Genomic DNA, 20,278 nt, shown 5'->3' on the forward strand with positions numbered 1-20,278 from the left:
TGGTCTGACATTTAGGGGCCTTGCAGACACAGGAAAAGACTGTTCCTCCCAGGGCTATTTATAGACCCTTGAACAATACAGAGGCTAAGGGCACCAACCCCTCTCCAGTTGAACATCTGCATATAACTTTAGTCGACCCTCCCTACCTATGGCTCTGTATCTGCAGATTCAACAATTGTGAATCATATAGTACTGTAGTATGTATTTATTGGAAAAAAGCCATGTATAAGTGGGCCTGTGCAGTTACAGTTCAGATTCATGTTGGTCAAGGATCAGCTGTAATTTACAATGGTAACAATGACTTGCCTAGGAGCATACCTTTCACATGCAGTCCCAAGTCTCTAGTCCCTACCATCTCCTTTTCTGATTTTCACACACAAATTTAGTATGTCCCCTGCTGGAAAGCATCCCAGAGTGAGGTGTCAGACAAACAGAGCCACCCCCTAAATCCAGAGCCACTGGAATTTTACAAACAGCCAATCCTAGTCTGTTTACTCTGCCTTGACTTGTCTTTCCTGGGGAAAACCCAATAAAGGCTCTGACCCAGGCTCCCCCCTCATTCCTGCTTCTCCCTGACCAAATCTGGTACTTCCCATGTGGCTCTGCATGGTATGGTAGGCCCCCTTCTCTCAGGAAATAAAAGAAATAATTTCTTCTTTCCATGGCATTGGTCTCTTGGTGTCATCACTTAGACCCCTCCAAAGATTAAGCAACTTTGCAGGAATCTGAGTACATATTTTAGAGTAGATGGTATTTCACAATTTGAAAAGGCTTTTTTGGGAAAGTGGTTCTGATTACATAATAAGTGGACTCAGAATCTCACAGCGTGCAGTTTAAAAATATTTAAGAGCAGCCAAAAAATGTGAAGTTAGGGCCACAGACACTTCATCTAAATTTTCTTTTCATGAACAGCACTAATAGTAATGGAGGTAAAATGGGAAGTGAAAATTTACCTTCAAATCACCTATTTTCTATGTCATTAGCTGCATAATGCAATATTTCTCAAAGACTGTTCTCTGTAATAATCATTCTGTAGTGAGTTAACAGAGAGTAGAGAAAAACAGTATTTTAATCAAATGCTCTTGGTATCTCTAGATCAAACTGCCACCACTATCTAGGGAGTGCACAGATAATAAAGGATAGGAAAAAATGTGGAACTCCAGAAAATACTGGGAGAGGCAGCATGGATCATGGGGACTTGAGACTGGAGTCTACGATTTGAGTGTAAATGTTGCCTTTAACTAGCTCTGTGAACTTGGAGTATTGAATAGCATTTCTAATGCTCACTTCAGCCATCAAGTGGAAATAACTATTTCTGTGGTAACAGCTATGACTTCCATGGCTTGTCAAATTTATTCTTGTTATTTATCTTTCTTTAATTTCTGATTGGACCCTCACTGAGACTGATGAGCAGAGTAAATCAGGAATTTGAGTGGGCGTCCTCCCTCAAGCCAGGAGGTGGCTTCATCCACAGACCCTAAGGGTGGTCAACCCTCCTCCTGCGGGGAGGGTCCTTGTGAGATCAGGTAGCTCTGCAGGCAGCTCTGCTACCTCACCGCTACTCTCAGTCACAGAAATTTTGTGGAAACCCAGAACTACTTCAGTCCTGACAGGGATCTCTGCACTCACGCCAGTGAAACGTGTACCCTGAGGCATCTGTGTTCAAGCCATCCACAGAAACACAAACCTTCTCCATCTTGCTCAGTCACTCTCTTCTTGCAGCCTTGGAGCCAAGAGCTGTCACCTCTTAATCTTTTCTGGTAATCCGGCCAGCTCCTCAGTTGTCTTTGGCCTGAGAACTAAAGCCCTCCATCCAAGTGTTTTATTTGATCTTCTCATTATGGAGAGAGAGAGATAAAAAAAAAAAATTAAGTAATAGAATGTTACATTAAAAAAATGTAAAGGTTATTTTTAAAAACTGTTTAATTAGAGCTGAGCAGCTATGTCCCTGTCAGGGTCTGCACTCTCTCCAGGCCTCCACCTGGTGTCCATTTCATTCATCAAAGTCCCTTGCCCACCTCTGGGCATTTGATTTGGGGACCGCTGCCTTTGACTTGAAAGCACTAAGACCTTCGGAGGATACACTCCTTTTACCCCCATCCAGATATGTAGTATCTTACTTGAGCTCACAACACCAAGAACCCCGACAGCTCCCTTTTCATCCCAACACAATGGCATATGAATAGACAAGACAGAAAAGTCACCGGGAAACAGTTACCCTGGCTTTTCTGAAAGTCTTGGTATGATCTCACTCCTCCTCTTCGCTTCTCTAATCGTGTTCTTCTAGAGAAGTGGAACGCACAGTTCATGGAAACCACCCACTCGCAGGTCCCTGACTGAAATTAAGTGCCAGAATCTGACTCCCGGTTTTTCCAGCATTTTCCACAAAGTAGTAACGTACTCTGACCCCAAAATATGAAGTTATATGACTTTAAACCAAAGCAGACACCACCAGCTGCTGTCTTGATGACGGTGGAAAGACCAGTCATCCAGCTATCTTACCTGATACTTCTCCACACCTACTTGGGGATGGCTGAAACAACAACAAGACAAGTTGCTGTGACGAATACTCTTGGCAGTCAATAGGGAAGCACCACAAGAGTACCTTCAACTGTTCACAACACTCTGCATGGTTTAGAGAGAGTGTACTTGACTGATAGGTAATAGAAAAATCCAGAGAAAATAAGGATTTGATTAAAATTTTTTATTCTCTTCTGGGATTTCCTCAGGTTTGTGGTTCTCTTTAGCTGGCATCTCCTCAGATGGAGTCCACTCATGGTAGCAAAATGAAAGCAACTGCTCCAGGCATCATATTTGCATACCAAATATTTATAGCTTAAAAGAGCTTCTCTGCCCTGGCTCACTTCACTTAAAAACCCTGGGCTTCACTCTGATTGAACCAACTTATTTCTCATGCCCAATATGAACCAATCACTGTGCAAGGGGAATCAAACGACCTTGATGGGTCTGAGTCGGCTGAGAGAGGAGTCAGTTCTACCCAAATTGCATGGCTTCTACCACATATTATAGATGAGTCATTACCATAACTTCAACTAGCTTATTTAGTTAACTAGATTGGAGGGGAGAGGAAATGAAATCAACATTTTCTGAAACTGTACTCTCTCCTAGGAATAACGCTAATTACTTTACTCTTCCTGAGATTTCCATGACTGAAAATCACTGTGCTTTTTAGAAAATTCTGTAAGCTAAATCTCAGAAGGTTAAGGAACTTTCTCAAAGGTTTTAAAAGGCGCATTAGGTATTAACACTCAGGTTTTACTGCCTTGAAAGGCCATCCCTACAGAACACTATGTATGTAAAAGGTCACAATATTCACTGAGAATTCTGTGAGAGGCACACTATCAAGCAGTACAGAGATAGCCTGGGGAGCTAATTCCAACCCATCTGCTAATAGTGTTATATGAGCATGGCTTTCAGCACCTCTCTAAATCTCTCAGTGTTGGTTTTGTCATTTGATGAACTGAACACAATTATAGAATGGATTCCATAATGTTGGTGAGAAGATTAGAATAATATTAATAGATACAGTATTGAAGCTAAGGTAAGATCCATAACAAAAATATTTTCCTCTCACCTAGAATATTGGTATTTGAAATTCCACAGTGAGGCCTTTACTCCTGTAACCTCAAGTTTCCTCCATTTAAGAAATGTAAGCACTCTTAATTAAAGTTTGATGCATTGAGCTAGTGCTTTAATCTTAAAAATACAAGGAAGAGCCAGTAACAGATGGATAGAGACAGGGAGAGACTGTTAGGGGTCAGGGGACTATGATGCTCTGAACCTGGAGCCTCTGACTGCAAGAAAAGGAAAATGGTTACTCAGCTTTACCAATTGTAATCATGTAGGAATTTGAGCCTTTTATTTTGCTAAATCTTAAGATTTTTCCAAAGAAACCCACAATCTAAATGGCTTAGTGTTTGTTCTGTTTTATATTTTATTTAAAACACTGTGTGTGTGCTGAGTCACTTTGGTGATGTCCAACTCTGCAACCCTATTGACTGTAGCTCATCAGTCCTCACCATCTGTAGGATTCTCCAGGCAAAAATACTGGAGTGTGTTGCCGTTTCCCTCTCCAGGGGATCTTCTTGACCCAGGGATTTAAAACACTAACTGTACCCAAAAACTGCGTCTGCTTGCCCAAAATATCTCACAAGCACCTAGTTTAAAACTTCTGCTATTGTATGTCTCTTGATCTACATGATCCTGGGGTTTTCTCATCTACATTTGTCAAAAGAGAGATATAATAATAGTACCTGCTCTCATGGGAATTTAGTGAAGAAGAATGAAAATATTTCTACAGTGAATTTCAGATCCCTTCCAAAGACAAGTTATTAATAAAAAAGACTGTTAAATAGATATATTTCATAGAAGCACCAGGGGAAGAGGCACACCTAGATGCTGAACCCAGGGTGGGGGATCCATGATCAGTTTTCTCTAATCACCTTGTCTTCTACAAGCAAGGCTGTGAAGGGACCCTATGCTTCCTTTTGCTTTTTTAATCCCGACTTATCCCACATACCACCTGCTGGGGTCACAGAGGCTGGTGACTCAGAAACCAGCACAACCCACCAAGCCAGTCATCTGGTCCCAGACGCCTGGAAGAAGAAGTTTCTCCTTTCCCACTCCCAAGCCTGGCCATCTGACTATGGTGGCTTTAATAAGATGCTAAACTGGGGAAACTGACTGCCGTGGGGCCTGAAATATCAATCTCTGAGCCAAGACCCAATCCTGGGGATGGAGATTTAAATTCCAGTACTGTGAGGTAAAATGGCAACCCACTCCAGTATTCTTGCCTAGAAAATCCCGTGGACTAAGGAGCCTGGTGGGCTACAGTCCACAGGGTCGCAGAGTCGGACACGACTGAGCGACTTCACTTTAACTTTAACTGTGAGATAAAAGAGACTGAGTAGGTCACTGCAGCCCAAGTGACCACAGTGATTTGGGTTCTTATTGGAAGTTTCCAGAAATTAAAACCTGAAAAGAAATGCCAAAGAATAGAAAAGGCTTCAATCTGCACTGTCTGATATGGTCAATATGATAACCATGGGTCACATGTGAAGTTATGGAGGGTTTGAAATGTAGCTTGTCTACATTAAAATATTCTGTAAACATAAAATATGCACCAGATTTTGAAGGCTTAGCACCTAAAAAGAAGAAAAAAGTTAGGTTAGTTACTTGATGAAACAATAGTTTTTTTTCACTTTGTAATATGGCTATTCAAAAATTCCAGCTTGTATTTGTTTTTCTCTTGGACACCATTGGCTTAGACCTGTCTATAAGGAAAAGTTATTTCAAATTTACTTTTAACTCATGCCACTTCCACTATGCAAACTCTCTCTTGTAATTAAGAATAATGTGCTCAAAGATACCTAAATAAGTGTTCTAAAAAATTAATGCTCTAATATTTTCTTAGGTAATCTTTATACTATATATTAATATAAGATTCATGAAGTCATATGCATTGCTTCATTTTCTCCCTCATTCTGATTTCAGTACTTTGAATGCACATGTCTATGCTCTAAATTTTAGAATCCCATTCTGGAATATCATTGGTCCATCTTTGACACTTAATCTTGTCTCCCTTCCTAATCAGATCTCATCTCTTCTAGGAAACTGCTAGATAATGAGGGCAGTCTCTGTGTCTGATTAGCCCTTTTGTTTTTCTACTCCCAATCCCTAGAATATGCATTCAGTGTCAGGCATAGTACAGCATAGTATTTGAGTCCAGCCGTTAGACTTTGACAAGCTTGATTTCAAATATCAGCCTCATCATTTACTTGGGCAAATTCCATCATTCCTTGGGCAAATAACTTGTTTCTGAAACTTATGCATGTGTGTATAACAATGGGACTTGCCTCAGGGGTCATTATAAGCAGTCAGTTTATACTGAACATTTAGCTCATTGTCTAATATATTGTAAGAAATAGGTAATAGTTTTTCACTGTTACTGTTATTGGTTTACACATATAAACATCAAATAATGATTACTGAATCAGTGATCAAAATATTATAACTCTCAATGTTTTTCTTTTTTCCATGATGAAAGTGGCAGATGTTCCTCCGTCAATTATTTTATCTCAAAAACAGGGACAGTAATGCTTGCTCACTAGGCTTCGGTGAGAGAAACTCAGTGTTCTCTTTTGAATAAATATCCCCTCTAAAGTAAAATATGAAGGTAATATTGTAAATGAGCAAGATTATAAGCACTTTTAATCCTCTTTATATAATCTGAAGTGGTATCAGGAGCTAAAAACAAATTTATAAAATACTTTTTAAAACACTTACATGCATAAGCTTACACTTATCAAGATGTCTTCCCTACATGATACTGAGTTGGGCAGAAAAGATAGTATTATCCTTTTATCCTGTTTGAAAATGGAGATCTACAGTGTTTGAATAGTCTGGGACAGAGTTTCTCCATCTCAGCACTTTGGACCAAATAATTTTTATGGTGGGAGGTTGTTCTAGGCATGTTTAGCAGCAACCCAGCCTCTGCCCACTTGATGCTGTTAACCAGCCCCCCTCAAAAAAAAAAAAAATCATGACAATCAAAAATGTTTCCCAACATTGCCAGATGTCTGCTTGGGGAACAGAACCACCCGTGATTGAGAGCCATTCATTGAAGGCCATACAACAGTGAGTGGAAGAACTTTCCATGGAAGACTGCTGTTATTCCTCCTGTGATCCTAGGAGTAGTATAGAGTGGGACCAAGAAGGCAGAAAGAGCACTGGCATTCGAGCCTGTGAGCTAGCAGAAGGGATGCGCAGGTGAATAGCAGAATTTCCAAGGAAAAGAGGTTGGATGGGGAAGAGCTGACCTCAAGCAGAAGCCACTGAACAAAAGGATAAATGCATTTCTATTAAAAACTTGAGCTGGAGGTGTTTTATCTTGAGTAGTATTTTGCCAAGCTTCAGTGACAGCAAGATGGGTATAAGGGGCAGGGGTTTTGGTTTGAATTTTTCTTTAACACTTGTACCCACTTTTGATGTGGGTCTTCCCTGGTGGTTCAGATGGTAAAGCATCTGCATGCAATGCAGGGGACCCCCACTTCAATCCCGGGGTTGGAAAGATCCTCTGAAGAAGGAAATGGCAAGCTGCTCCAGTGTTCTTACCTGGAAAGTTCCATGGACCGAGGAGCCTGGCTGGCTACAGTTCATGGAATCACAGAGTCAGATGAGACTGAGCGACTAACACTTGATGTGGATGGCGCCAGACTTTGATGGAGGACTGTCTCAGTCAGTTGAAATAGTCACGCTTATCATTGCCATCTAGCTGGCCTAGCCTGACCTGCTGGCCCACCTGCATTGTTTACCCCAGGAATGCTATGTGTTCCAGTCTTAGCTTGATGGTTACCAGGTACAGTTCATGTATGCAAACAGCATGAAATTTGGGACAGGATTACTTTACTTGTCTATAATACTATAGCCAGAGACTGGTTAAGGTGATTTCAGAAAATATGGTGCAAAATGTGACTTTTTCGGTCTCTTCACTTTCTAAGAAGGAGGGTTAGGCTTACCTCAGCAAGGTTTTTGTTTGTTTGCTCCCTCCTCCTCCACCCCTTCACACCCACCATATAAATTTTTATTAATTTAGGAGTCTTATTTCCTTATTTGAGCCATTGGTTCAACATGAACCCCTGGTTTAGAGGTTCTCTTGGAGCTGCCTGGCTTGGGGTCAGCTGGGGCTTGGGTGCTGGTCTGTTGTCACACCCAGTGTTCATCTTAATTCTCAGCTCCATGAATCAGAGCTCTACACTTTACCCCATCTCTTTTCCTTTTATATTTCTAACATAGGTCTTTTATTTACTCTGTTCATCCACTTATCCATTTATCCACCCAACAAGAATTTATTAAGTTATCTACTCTAGTTCAAGCCATAGGCAAGTTGCCCCAGTGACTTGAGCCCCATATTAAACACTGGTTTGGAGAATTGCATTTGACCTACACTTATTTCATTTGTCAAATGAAAAATTGAATTGCTTTTCAGTTGCTATAGAGTAAATGATATCATCTCTAGAGTGTTTTTACTAGATGTTTGGTTTCCTTTGCACCATTTTATGCTAGCAAATCCTTTTTGTTTGATTAGCACAATAAGGAATTTTTTCAAAATGATTTTTTCAAAACACATATTGTCAGACAATTGGGATCACCTGTATAGAGTAGTATAAACATCATTTCATTAAATTTTTGGGCCTTCATTTTGACCACTTGTGTGAAATTGGGGAAGTAACCTCTCTAAGATCAATGTCATCCTCTGCAAAATTACAAAATGCACTTAATGATTGCTAGGGCCTTCTGGCTCTAAAATAAATTCAAAATATTTGGAGAAATGTTGAGATTTTTTTATCTGGGATGTTCTTCCCGATGACCTAAATTTTTAGGATTCTGCAAACACAACTCTGGAGTGAGATAAGGTCTGTGTTTTAATTCATTGCTTGACATTTTCTGTTGTCCTGTTCCATGCTAACTTTCAGGTCTGACTGACTTGGGCCTTGCTCAGTACTGACAGAAGGCTAAAGCGGAACAAGCACTAGATGAGGGGTCAGGAGACCAAACTATGCCCGTAGCCCTGCCAGTAACAACTTGTGTGACTGTGGGCGGGTAAACCCCAGAGCCTTATCCCCCATAATGGCAAAGTTGGTTTACATCATCTCCAAAATTTCTTTTTTGCTCTAAAATGCTTTAGTTTTCTTTCGCCTCAGTCTCGAGCGCTAGCTGGCAGCCAAGCGTACGCGCTGAGGGATTAGCGGCCGCCATCGACGGTGCTTAGGTTCCTCTGGGCTCGTCTGCGCCACTCGCTCGCCACACACTCCGCCGTCATAAGCCGCCATCATGGTAAAGCTCGCAAAGGCCGGTAAAAACCAAGGTGACTCCAAGAAAATGGCTCCTCCCCCAAAGGAGGCAGAAGAAGATAGTGAAGATGGGGAAATGTCAGAAGATGAAGACGATGAGAGCAGTGGAGAAGAGGTTGTTATCCCTCAGAAAAAAGGCAAGAAAGCTACCACGACTCCAGCAAAGAAGATGATGGTTTCCCCAACAAAGAAGTTTGCAGTTGCCACACCGGCAAAGAAAGCAGTTGTCACCCCTGGCAAAAAGGCAGCAGCTATGCCAGCCAAGAAGACAGTTACACCTGCCAAAGCAGTGGTAACACCTGGCAAAAAGGGAGCCACCCCAGGCAAAGCATTGGTAGCAACCTCTGGTAAGAAGGGAGCAGCTGCCTCAGGCAAGGGAGCAAAGAACGGCAAGAATGCCAAGAAGGAAGACAGTGATGAAGAAGATGAAGATGATAGTGAAGAGGAAGACGACGAAGATGAAGAGGAGGATGAACCAGCAGTGAGGAAGGCAGCTGCTGCTTTTGGTGGTGCTCCTGCCACAGATGATGAGGATGAGGAGGATGAGGATGATGATGACGATGATGATGAGGAGGAGGATGAGGAGGATGAAGATGACTCTGAAGAAGAACCTATGGAGATTGTACCAGCCAAAGGAAAGAAAGCTCCAGTAAAAGCTGTTCCTGTGAAGGCCAAGAGCGCTGCTGAAGATGAAGATGAAGAGGATGATGATGATGCTGAAGAGGAGGAGGAAGAGGATAATGATGATGAAGAGGAGGACGACGATGAGGATGAAGAAGAGGATGAGGAGGAGGAAGAGGAAGAAGAGCCTGTCAAAGAAGCACCTGGAAAACGAAAGAAGGAAATGGCCAAACAAAAAGCAGCTCCTGAAGCCAAGAAACAAAAAGTGGAAGGCACAGAACCAACTACATCTTTCAATCTCTTTGTTGGAAACCTGAACTTCAATAAATCTGCTCCTGAATTGAAAACGGGTATCAGTGATCTTTTTGCTAAAAATGATCTTGCTGTTGTCGATGTCAGAATTGGTGTGTCTAGGAAGTTTGGCTATGTGGATTTTGAATCTGCCGAAGACCTGGAAAAAGCCTTGGAACTCACTGGTTTAAAAGTCTTTGGCAATGAAATAAAAACCAAAGGGAAAAGACAGTAAGAAAGATCGAGATGCAAGAACACTTTTGGCTAAAAATCTGCCTTACAAAGTTACTCAGGATGAATTAAAAGAAGTGTTTGAAGATGCTGTGGAGATCAGATTAGTCAACAAGGATGGAAAGAGTAAAGGGATTGCTTATATTGAATTTAAGACAGAAGCTGATGCAGAAAAAACCTTGGAAGAAAAGCAGGGAACAGAGATAGATGGGCGATCCATTTCTCTGTACTACACCGGAGAGATAGGTCAAAGTCAAGACCATAGAGGGGGAAAGAATAGCACTTGGAGTGGTGAATCAGAAACCCTGGTTTTAAGCAACCTCTCCTATAGTGCAACGGAAGAAACTCTTCAGGAAGTGTTTGAGAAGGCAACTGATATCAAGGTGCCCCAGAATCAAAATGGCAAATCTAAAGGGTATGCATTTATAGAATTTGCTTCATTTGAAGATGCTAAAGAAGCTTTAAATTCATGTAATAAAAGGGAAATTGAGGGCAGAACCATCAGACTGGAGTTGCAAGGACCCAGGGGATCACCTAATGCAAGAAGCCAGCCATCCAAAACTCTGTTTATCAAAGGTCTCTCTGAGGATACCACAGAAGAGACGTTAAAGGAGTCATTTGATGGCTCTATTCGAGCAAGGATAGTCACTGACCGGGAGACTGGATCCTCCAAAGGGTTTGGTTTTGTAGACTTCAATAGTGAGGAAGATGCCAAAGCTGCCAAGGAGGCCATGGAAGATGGTGAAATCGATGGGAACAAAGTCACCTTAGACTGGGCCAAACCTAAGGGTGAAGGTGGCTTTGGTGGTCGAGGAGGAGGCAGAGGTGGCTTTGGAGGCCGAGGTGGCGGTAGAGGTGGCCAAAGTGGATTTGGTAGCAGAGGCCGGGGAGGCTTTGGAGGGCAAGGAGGCTTCTGAGGAGGCAGAGGAGGAGGAGGAGACCACAAGCCACAAGGAAAGAAGACGAAGTTTAAATAGTTTCTTCTATCCCTGTCTCTCCCTCTTCCATTTGAAAGAAAGGACTCTGGGGTTTTTACTCTGTTACCTGATCAATGACAGAGCCTTCTGATGACATTCCAAGACAGTATACAGCCCTGTGATCTACTTGGAAATCCGTATAGATAACATTTCAAGGGAGATAACCGTGTTGGTGTTGACTGGATATTCGTATAAACTTTTTAAAGAGATGAGTGATAGAGCTAACCCTTATCTATAAGTTTTGAATTTATATTGTTTCTTCCCATGTACAAAACCATTTTTTTCCTTAAAAAAATAAATAAAATAAAATGCTTTAGTTTTATATGCAGATGTTTTCAAACCAAAACTTAGGTTTGCTCACCCATGCACAGTAAAGCCAATCTACTGACACTGGTTTGTACCAAATGAAAAATCAGTGTTTATTGTAAGGCGCTGTACAAGGAGTGCAGAACACTTAATCCTCAGAAAGCCCGAACCCCCTGATGGTTTTCAACAAAGCATTTTAAAGGCACGGTGAGAAAGAGGAATCCCAGGGTTTGTAATCAGCTTGTACACAGTGACTTGGCTTTGAAAGTGAAAGTCTTAGTCACTCAGTTGTGTCCGACTCTTGGCGACCCCATGGACTGTAGCCAACCAGGCTCCTCTGTCCATGGAATTCTCTAGGCAAGAATGCTATAGTGAGTTGCCATTCCCTTCTCCAGAGGATTTTTCTGACCCAGGGATCAAACATGGATCTCCCACATTGCAGGCAGATTCTTTATTGTCTGAGCAACCAGGGAAGCCCAGACTTGGCTTTAATGATTCATCAAAGATACCACATTTACTTAAAAAAAAAAAGTACCAATTGAGCTCTTATTATTTGTCAGACATTGTTTCAACAATAAACAAAGTGTTTTCTCTCTCTTTGTGGCACCAGTGATACACAAGTAAGTAAAAGTGGAATGTCAGATACTGAGCAGTCCACTAGCAGAGATGAAGCAAAGGTGCTCTGTTACATGTCATGGTCAGGAAAGACCTCTTGAAGGATATCACATTTGAGAAAGAGTTGAATTAAGAGAAGAGGCCAGCTGTGTCGAGAGCTTAGGGGAGATCATTTCAGGCAGGAGGACCAGTGAGTACAGAGGTCTTGAGGTTGGACCTGTTTGATGTGTTCAGAGGACAAGTAGGAAGGCCAGTGTGGCTGCAGTGACTTTGCCTGCAGACCCCTGAGATAATGGACTTGGCTTCAAGTTCAAAAGAATTCTTCCTTTTCTTATATATGTGCTTGATATTTAACAGGAATCAGCCTCCTGACATTTTAGAAGACAACAAATCTTAGATGTCTGACTGTGAGGGAAAAAGGGTCACCCTGAGGTTTTGGAGAGGGAACTGATACAAATTACAGTTGACTCAGTATGCCCATCTTAAATGCTACTGACTCCTGATACTCAAAACAGTGGTTCACATTACCTCCCTTCTTTTGTCTTTGCCCACTGACAGCTGAAAAGAGTGAGATGTCCAGAAATCTTGCAGTTTCGTTTGTACATGGAGTCAATTCTGGAGGGAAGTTCAGGTGCCTCCTTTTCTTCTTTATTTCTTAACCTCTCTCCTGATATCAATAGCCTCTGTAAAGTCCAGTGCTTGGCACATGCTATCCAGCGAGTAGTGTGTGTTGCTGTGACTCTGAAAATAAGAGTCCAACACCACTTATCTATCTAACCTGAGGTGCACTCTTCTCTACCTGCCAGGCCAAGAAGTTTGTTTCATATGTCTGGTTTTGATCTTACTTAAGAAAAGTAAAGCAGGTACAGCAAGCACATTTCTAGGTATTGAATTTCAGTAAAACCCCACTACCCATTACAGTGTTCCTCTGTTTCAAGTTTGCAAAGCTGATGTCATCCAGGAGATTAGAACCAGCTTTTGGGCATCTGCACTAACATTCTTACTCACTTGGAGATAGAATTTAGAGTAAATCTCATCCACCATAACCCAGACTTTGGAGCTAAATCCAGATGAGAAAGGAAGTAACCTTGTGCCAGTTAGAATGGCTTTCTCCATGGAGATGTTATGTTGTAGGGTTTGAAAGCTTAAATCTATGGCAACAGAAAGAAACTTTGTGAATACTCCACTAGTCTGAAATTGACATCCCATAAACCAGGTTTTTTCCAACATACAGAAAGTAACTCAGGTGAGTCCATTATGTCAGGCCAGAACCTAAGGGAAATAACTCCATGAGCTTTAGTCTGGATCCACTAAAGAACACATTCTCTAGCACGTGACATTATTATGAAAGATGGGGAAAATCTGTAATAATCCTAGCCTCAAGAATCTCTACCCATAAAGAAGGAGTTTTTTTTTTTTTTTTTTTCCTAAAAGAACAGACCATGTTAAGACCTACTTTAAAAGTGGGGAGATAGTATTGATAAAATACCTATAGTTTGCCACTTTCTATGCCAGGTCAGTTAACATAGCCTTATATACTGTGGTAGCTTGTTGATTTTGAGCAAACTGAAGTGCAAAATATTAAGTGATTTGCCCCAGCCACATAAGTGAAGAAGAGTAGAATCGGCATATAAGGATGAATCTTTTTGATGCTAAAGTTGTCATTGCCTGCTCCATAAAAATGGGCATTTTAAAACCTGAAGTTAAGGAAGAAAGTATTGAGTTATTCCCTAAGCTAACATCTTCATTGTATGATTACATATTAAACTGCACATTTTTTCAAACTATTCATCCTCCCCTCTTATTCAACCACTCTAAAATGATTTTTTTGTGTGTGTTTCCAAGACTGGATCTCATTCCCACACATATATTAGTTATGGTGGTATAGTACACTTTTTTTAAAGCTTGCCCATTATAGGTTATTATATGATAAGAAAGGCAGCTTAGATGATAAGAAATGATTGGATACTTTTCCTGGAACACTCTGGACAGAATGAATAACACATGGCCATTTATGTTGAAGGGATTACTTTTACCTGAGCTTGATGATTGCCAGGGGTCAGCTTGGTTAAATTAGATTTTAATTCTGAAATATTGTTGTTGGAAATGTTCCTACTGGCCAATTCATATCTTGTGAATAATAGGATTTGAGTTAAAATTGAAAGTGCAAGGAAGCGAATGAGGAATGTCTGTCAGGTAACTTTTTTGAAAAAACTTGTTCCTAATACGAAGAGTTTTAAAAGTGCAAAAAGCGTTACCATAATGCATTTATCTGTTGTTCCTGAAGAACAAGAGCTCCTTAGATGAACACTTTCTAGTTAACTTAATGTATCCTCTGCTATAACTTTAAAGCATGACCTGAGAAATATTGCATTCTTTCCACTTCTATTTTATGCATCTCTTTCTTTCTGCCATGTTTTGAGTATAAGAGAAGGTAATCTCTTGCTTGTTAACCTCTCCTACATGGTTGAACTGTAGAGAATATAGGTATGTACAAATCATTCTATGTCTTCCTTATATCCAACAATCACAGAAAGAGCCACGAAGAAAATAAAGGCAAATCTCTCAAGATCCTTCTATAAGCATGTAGAACACTAACAGAACATGAAGAAGCACCCTCTTTCTAGCTGGCTATAGTAATTATAAACCTGTACTGAACTGTTTGCAACCGGTTTGTTGCTGTTCACTGGCTAAGTCATGTCCAACTCTGCGACCCCATGGACTGCAGCACATCAGGCTTCCCTGTCCTTCACTATCTCTCTGAGTTTGCTCAAACTCATGTCCATTGAGTCAGTGATGCCATCCAACCATCTCATCTCTTGTCACCCAACCAATTTACATGGTATTAGAGAATTAATTTCCCAGTACCTATGATAGCCCCATTACCATCAATGTCAAGATTACCATAAGCTCTGTCTAGTTGCGATATAGCTTCTTCTTTCATGAAGAAGCTTTCTTTCACACTGCAATCTTAAGCCTGACATCATTTTCTGGGAGAGAACCAAGTGAAGGTCTGACTGGGCACTTGACAACTCTTAATACTGTCCTATAATAGGGCTTCTCTCTCATGGGACACAGAAGGATTATCAGGCTATGACAATAGTGATTATTGTTCACAAGCAGAGGCTGAGAAAGTCGTAGGTCTCTCTAACAGTGTGATTTGGTCATATCTTTAAGGGATGTGTGGCGACTGAAGAGTTATGTAACATGGATGAATCTTTTTAAAAGTCTCCTTTAATTCTGAATTTGGGAATAGACTTCCCTATTACCGCATTAGCCAAGATTCTCCTAAGTAACAGAACCAATAGGATGTGTGCACATCAGTCACTTCAGTTCAGTTGCTCAGTCGTGTCCGACTCTTTGCAACCCCATGAGTCGCAGCATGCCAGGCCTCCCTGTCCACCACCAACTCCTGGAGTTTACTCAAGCTCATGTCCATTGAGTCGGTGATGCCATCCAGCCATCTCATCCTCTGTCATCCCCTTCTCCTCCTGCCCTCAATCCCTCCCAGAATCGTGGTCTTTTCCAATGAGTCAACTCTTTGCATGAAGTGGCCGAAGTATTGGAGTTTCAATTTCAGCATCAGTCCTTCCAATGAACACCCAGGACTGATTTCCTTTAGGGTGGACTGGTTGGATCTCTTTGCAGTCCAAGGGACTCTCAAGAGTCTCCAACACCACAGTTCAAAAACATCAATTTTTTGGCACTCAGCTTTCTTCACAGTCCAACTCTCTCATCCATACATGACCACTGGAAAAACCATAACGTTGACTAGACGGACCTTTGTTGGCAAACTAATGTCTCTGCTTTTGAATATGCTGTCTAGGTTGGTCATAAGGAGTAAACGTCTTTTAATTTCATGGCTGCGATCACCATCTGCAGTGATTTTAGAGCCCCCCAAAATAAAGTCTGACACTGTTTCCCCATCCATTTCCCATGAAATGATGGGACCAAATGCCATGATCTTCATTTTCTGAATGTTGAGCTTTAAGCCAACTTTTCACTGTCCTCTTTCACTTTCATCAAGAGCCTTTTTAGTTCCTCTTCACTTTCTGCCATAAGGATGGTGTCATCTGCATATCTGAGGTTATTGATATTTCTCCCACCAATCTTGATTCCAGCTTGTGTTTCTTCCAGCCCAGCGTTTCTCATGATGTACTCTGCATATAAGTTAAATAAGCAGGGTGACAATATACAGCCCTGACGTACTCCTTTTCCTATTTAGAACCAGTCTGTTGTTCCATGTCCAGTTCTAACTGTTGCTTCCTGACCTGCATATAGGTTTCTCAAGAGGCAGGCCAGGTCGTCTGGTATGCCCATCTCTTTCAGAATTTTCCACAGTTTACTGTGATCCACACAGTCAAAGGCTTTGGCATAGTCAATAAAGCAGAAATAGATGTTTTTCTGGAACTCTCTTGCCTTTTTGATGATCCAGCGGATGTTGGCAATTTGATCTCTGGTTCCTCTGCCTTTTCTAAAACCAGCTTGAACATCTGTAAGTATAAAGCAATTGGTACTAAGGAATTGGCTCATGTGATTATGGAAGCTGGGCAGTCTCAAAATTTGCAGTTGGTAAGCTGGAAACCAAGGAGAACTGATAATGTGGTTCCTGTCCGAAGGCCAGTAGGCTCCAGTTATAAGAGCCACGTTTCAGTTTAAATGTGGAAAAATTCTCAGTGACTAGAGAAATGATTAGCCCATTTGTGCTATTCTGGCCTTCATCTGCTTGGAGGGGGCGCACCCACTTTAGGGAAGGAAAACTGCTTTAGTAGGTCTACCTATTCAAATGTTAATCTCATCTGGAAACACTCTCACAGACATACCTGGAATGGTGTTATATCAAATATCTGGTCACCCCATAGCCCAGTCAAGGTGACGCATAAAATTAACCATCACAGCTATCATCTCAAATAAGGTTTAACAAATGGTTATGATTGGATTCACAGTGAGTTTTTAATCTCCTCTGTCTGTTCTTTTTGCCCAGAGAATTACCCCAATTCTGGATCTCAGGAACTGTTCAGACTTATTCAAGATGCCATCCTTTAGGGATGGATGGGGGTACAAGTAATATCTGGCATGGTTATCTAAAAGAGAATAAAAGGTAAATAGAATCCCGTTAATCTGCTTCAGCCTCTTAATATTCAATGATTTAATTCTTTATGTTGAAATTACTAAAGAACTATCTTGACCAGATAGGAAGACAGACTCAGTTTTAGCAAACCCTAAAACATCCTTCCCCCTTTCCTTTCTTCTTGGTTTACACTTTAAGATACTGGGTGAGCTCTAATATTTCACTTTGTACTAGTAACTGTATGAGAAAAACTTAGTGGCAAACTCCCTTAGCTTCGTCATAACTGCCCTTTATCTCCTTCATTCTCCATCCTCTTGACACTGGCAGCTCTGTAACTGACCCTCTTTTTCCTTCTCTTACCCAAGCCTCTCCATGCATATTGAATCAAGTAAGTGAAATTCTGTGTTAAAGAGTGTGACTGCCATGGAAGATTAGAGAAGGTAGTCAGGAAAAGGAAGGAAAGAGGAGATGGATGTGGGATCCAGGGGATGGAGTGATGCATAGTTTGATATAGGGTGTTGTTGAGTACTTGTAGTGTTCTAAGCACTGTGTTTAAGCAGATCAAATGTGTACGTGTAAGCACACACACACACAAATACACAGAATCCTGAAAGAGTGATAACATGCTTCCCATTTTACTAGAAAAAGTTCAGTGAAGGTTCAATGACTAGTATGGGACCTGAACTCAACAATGAATCATTCTGATTCCAAACCTCATGGTCTTGATCACTGTGATCTCTGAATTTGGTTAGGCAAAGGAAGTGGGAAATACATTCCAAAGAATATTAAAATTGAAGAAAATTGCAGAATCAATTATCAGCAAGTTCTCTTTTTAGAAAATAATTTTGAGATTAACTTGAGGTAGTGAATTCATCAAACTTCTATCTAGTTCTTTCATAAAAATCTTGTTGGAATTTATCTAAATTAAAATAGAAACCAGTTCTCAGCATTCCCTTCCTTGACACGTTCATTTGTCACCAGTCAGGTAAAGAATAAAACTCCAGACTCCTTAGTAGCTTCTTCTCCAAGATCTGGTCCCTTACAACCTGTTGGGATTCAGCTCCTACTACTCTCCGTCTTACGTAGAGGTAGATGTGACTCCACTATAGTCATCATGGCTTTCTTAGAGTTCCTCAAATATGCCAGGTGCATCCCCTCTGTCCATGGATCTTCCTATGACTGGCCCCCTCACTTCACTTGGGTGTTTTCTCAGAGATAAATTCTTGGACCTCCTATCAAAAATTGAAATTCTCTTCCCTCCTCACCTTCTACCCTCTTATGCTGCCTTAGTCCTCTTCACAATACTTCATAGTTCTTGCTTGTGTAATCCTCTGAATAAAAGAAGTGCATGACTTTGTTGACTGAGCAAATGGGATTCTCTGAGCATTCAGTGATTCCCTGTGGTATATTCAGTTGTTCTACTCTTTTGAGAACATGTGCATGAAATAATGTGAGAGGAATATTATGCCTTAGAAGTAAACACAAGGGAAGCAGCCCTAGACATCTTCCCCAGACAACTGTTGCTTCTCGTTAGTTTAAGGCAAAGGGTAATTGTGGGAATTGGAAACACATCTGGAAGACTGGGAGTACATCCTTTGGAAGGCCAATTTGGACATCAAAACTTGAACAGAAGGGCCAAATTTAAAGGTAACACAGCGCTAGTGCCAGAAGGGCATGTGCCAGCCTTCCTGTTTCTGAACTTATCCCTTGAAACCTTTCTTACAAGTATCAAAAAGGCAGTAGACTCTTTGAAGCTGCAACTTGAAGTCTCATAAAAGACACTGTCGTGTACAACTGACAACTCTTCCTAATCAAAATAGAGGGAAGGCAGGACAGCTGGCTCCCTTGGGGCGCATACCCTGGTGAAAGGATCTGTTTTGAAAGGGATTTACACAGCATACATTTTTAATATCACTCAGGCCAGTGTCTTAATCGGGCTTTACTAGTGGGGAGCATTCACCAAGCAGCAGGGAGTGCCATGGCAGGAATTTAATCTAAACACGTGGCATGAGTCTAATCATATTTCACTTATTTTCTTTTATGTGTCTCCTTAAGATAAATGAGTCCCCTCTTTTATCAACAATAGCTCAGGATTCATAAGCTCACATTTTTCACCTGAGACAGGGGATATAGCAACTCATACTTTATTATCCATCTCTCATTTTCTTCCCGTCAAAGAATCAATAAATTCTCTGCCAATGTCTCTTTTTAAAGGTTGCTTACAAGTTTCTGTTTCAGAACAATGTGTTGGCATTGGTTTTTATTCCTAAATCCTCCCCAGATCTGGGTGTACATTTGGAGTGATTTGTAAGAGTTTTTGCAAGAATGTCTTTGGCAAAACCGCAAGTCACACAGGACATGCTAATTGCAGCCTCTCTGGGTTGCCGGCACCAGTTCCCAGTGACAGCTGTAATTTGTTGTTGTCCAGAGAGTATCTCCTTCCTGTGCATCATAGAATAAGACTTTTTAAAGTGAAAAAGACCTTAATGTTCATACTGTCCAACTTCACATCATGAAATGGAGGAAACAGAGGCAGAACAGCTAGGCTTGTCCAAGTCTGCACCGAGGGTTAGTGGAAGAGTCACAAGGCTAAGCCCAAGTGCTGTCTGTACTCCTCTCATGATTCTTAGGAATGTGCTTACATTTCCTTGAAAATGTTCCTTAAAGATAATCTTCAACCTATGTCTTGAGGTATGCAATGATCCCCATGTTGATCTGTTTTCCTAGACGGTTGCCAAGTACAGTACTGGTCTGGGTGAGTGGTACCCGGGACATGTTGACTTTTCAACCAGACTTGACTTCATTTGAGATCTAACTTACAGTTCTTGGCAGCTGACAGAAGACTTCTCATCCATTCAGTCAAAATTTACTGTCTACCTGCTCTGTGTCAGGGTTCATGACAGGTGATTAGGATAAAAAGACAGTTAAGGTACTATTCCTGCTGCTTGAAGTTTGCAGTCTAGAGAGAGAGAAAATAATAGGCGAGCATGATAGAGCATGCTGTGACTGCTACAGCATCTGCTATGAATTGACTTATGCCCATGGCAGTAGTGATAAAGGGCCCGCCTGCCAATGCAGGAGATATAAGAGATGTGGGTTCACTCCCTGGGTTGGAAAAATCCCCTGGAGAAGAGAATGGCCACCCACTCCAGTATTCTTGCCTGGAGAATTCCATGGACAGAGGAGCCTGGCGGGGTACAGTCCATGTGGTCACAAAGTGTTGGACACAACTGAAGCAACTTAGCATGCACACACACACACATTTCACAAGCCATATCTCATGGCCAAGCCTG

The 20,278-nt window shown here is 41.3% G+C and overlaps 1 protein-coding gene and 1 pseudogene across 2 annotated transcripts in view; both read left to right on the forward strand.

The window, feature by feature from the left end:
* Nucleotides 1–20,278, forward strand: part of SGCD (sarcoglycan delta) — a 433,183-nt gene that overhangs the window by 155,956 nt on the left and 256,949 nt on the right. The window lies entirely within an intron of this gene.
* On the forward strand, nucleotides 8,723–11,302 carry LOC136156317 (nucleolin pseudogene; annotated as a pseudogene).

The sequence above is a fragment of the Muntiacus reevesi genome, chromosome 1, assembly GCF_963930625.1.
Source record: "Muntiacus reevesi chromosome 1, mMunRee1.1, whole genome shotgun sequence".
In the NCBI taxonomy this organism is placed as follows: Eukaryota; Metazoa; Chordata; class Mammalia; order Artiodactyla; family Cervidae; genus Muntiacus; species Muntiacus reevesi.